At 44.0% G+C, this 2620-nt stretch overlaps 1 long non-coding RNA gene across 1 annotated transcript; it reads right to left on the bottom strand.

The window, feature by feature from the left end:
• Positions 1–671: 671 nt before the first annotated feature.
• Positions 672–1307, bottom strand: LOC115542435 (uncharacterized). The gene is made up of 3 exons (XR_003976546.1): positions 1251–1307; positions 942–1052; positions 672–723 (listed from the first exon to the last, which is right to left on the bottom strand). It is a non-coding gene; the product is annotated as an uncharacterized LOC115542435 (long non-coding RNA).
• Positions 1308–2620: the final 1313 nt, after the last annotated feature.

Here is a 2620-nt window from a genome sequence, read left to right as displayed (position 1 = left end):
TAGCAGAGAATGGCCTGCGGGGCAGTATGTACATTGTTAAATACATGAATAGGCTTGAATTTAGTAGTAATATTGAGGTTTCATATTTTTACTAAATGGATTATGTGAACATTGCTGAATAACAATCATGTATATTAAATGTATTGCAGGAGTTTAGCTTGACATTAACCAAGTTAAAATGACAATTAAATGAACCGCACCAAACATGTAGAAGTCAATGTGGGATTTTAATATATAAACAAAAACACTTGACAGAAGTTAAATACAATTTTGTAAAGGGAAGCAGATGAAAACATTTTCCCAAATAAATCTTTTCAAAATGTCACCACCATTCCGAAAGCAAGTGAGAGGTTTGTGTAAAAGCAGTCCTCCCTGACCAGCTCTGTCCCTGACTCTAAACCCTGACTCTCAACCCTAACGCTAAACCCTCTGAGGGCAGGAAGACGTGCCTTCAGTGTAAAGGTTCGAACCACAGAGAAGGAAGAAGAAGAGGAAGCAGTAGAGAGTAGTGAAGTAGTGAGGTTAGTGACAAACGTGAGGGAAAGGCGTGTGGAAGCACAAGGTTACATGTGGGGTCAAGAAGATCACTCCCACTGGAGGTCATTGATCCATCAGCCTCAGACCGCTGAGCTCAGCAGGTCTTCTGGAGGACGAGGCTCAGATGAACTGAGGAGACGGGACCAGCAGGATGTCAGGATCAGGGCGGGTTCAGCTCAGGTGCGTCTGCCCGGACCAAACAAGGACATTGATTAGATTCAATATTCAAAAGATGCAACATTTTCTGAACTAAAGATAAGTAATTAATGAGCAGGCAGGCTTTAGGGTGCCTTGCTCAAGGACGCATCACTGTATTCTGAGGACTTGAACCCGGCACCATTGGTTTGAGAGTTTAACCCCCAACCCCCTACCTAGTCCACTATGTCCAGATCTTGCAAACTTACGAGGAATCCTTAATGGTAGAGTCCTGGTGGTCCTCAGGATCTGCCTTCTAGATGTACGGCTTCTCCATCAGTCCTCCAGATTCCTGGTCTGGTTACAAACGTAATTGGTCTCTAATGTAAAGTAACAAACACAGTAGTAATTTGTAATTAGAGTGATGTCACCCTCCAGATTTGCGGCTCCCCAACCAACTTGCCTCCGCACCAGAAACACATTCTAGTAAGAAAACACAGCGGTAGTTGGTTAACCATGTCAAAGTAACAGCTGTATTTTGCCCTTTAAGTCAACCATGTAAGTAAATACAAACTTACAAGGAATCCTTGTTGGTCGATTCCTAGTCGTCCTCCAGCAGCTCTCCTCAGACAGAGTCCTGGTCTGGAACAAACAGCAGAAGTCTTGCTTCAACATGTGGTAAAACAGATGTAGTCGTCTGGTATATGTGGTACAAACGCCGGTGGTTTGTGGTAGCAGTATTCTACGAGAAGTGGCAGTGAGTGTGATAATCACTTCAGAGTCAGGCTCCATCTACCCCACGACAGACATCCTCCACCAGGCAGGGCCTCCGTCAGCTCCTTCAGCACGGCTCCTCCATCAGCTCCTTCAGCCATGGATTCCTGGTCTGGTTACAAACAGTTGGTCTCAGCAGTAAATCACCTGGGGACACAACACACCCCACCTCCTGCATCTGAGGTTCACTTGTAAAATGGAAGACGAATTTAAAACATATTTAAACACTTAAATTAGACAACGTCTGCAGATTGTCGCATTCCGCAATTCATCCACTACGGTCGTAGCAGCACTAGTAACAATAATGGCTCATATGACTCCTACATAAACCTGGTATGAATTAACTCAAATCACAGCTTGGCACAGATAAAGTCATAAGATGATTAAAACCAGACCTAAACTAGCGTGGATTTTAGTGTTTGAGATGAGCTTGGTGACGGTTACCCCCTGGTCCGGTGCTGCAGGCCCCTGGTCTCCAGCCTCAGTCTCCGGTCCACCCTGGCACCACAAGCCTCCGGTCCCCAGCCACGCCTTTCAGCTACAGCAGCAGATTTATATCAGCATTTGCCCAACAATAAACTTAATTGACTCATCCAAAACCTAGTTACACAATTAAATTAACTATTATTTTATAACTCAAGGCTGGAAAATACTTGAGACCAGACATGAGCATTCCATTTTGGGAATGAAGACAGAGCAGTCCACAAGTTTAAAGATGTGGTTCAGGCCATGCATTGAAACTGACCGCTACTCACACACAAGAGCACTGACCTGTTCTGGAGGACTTGTGAGGAGGTGGAGGTCTGGCTCTTGGTGATGAGGTGGAGGTCTTGCTCTGGGTGAGGAGGTGGACACCTTGGGACAAACTACATGTTACCTTTTTAACCTTGTACAGATACAGAGTATCTTCTACTGTAACACATGGGAAGGACGGCCATTATTTTAGCTTTGATATTATCCAGTTGGTAACTCAGCACCAAAGTCGTTGTTTAACGTCATTCCATTAGGTAGGGTTTAACTTATGTGGCAATTAATGACAGCAGATATTTATAACGTACAAAAACTGAAGTAACAAAGAACACTAAGCAGTATTGATATTAAATCAAATTTACTCGCCATATTCAGGTGCTGGGTTCCGTTGAAGAAATGTCAAATTGCCTTCCACCTTGAAATG

The sequence above is a fragment of the Gadus morhua genome, chromosome 4 (assembly GCF_902167405.1).
Source record: "Gadus morhua chromosome 4, gadMor3.0, whole genome shotgun sequence".
Lineage (NCBI taxonomy): Eukaryota > Metazoa > Chordata > Actinopteri > Gadiformes > Gadidae > Gadus > Gadus morhua.
The sequence above is the reverse complement of the archived record's forward strand: the minus strand, read 5'-3'. Positions and strand labels throughout refer to the sequence as shown.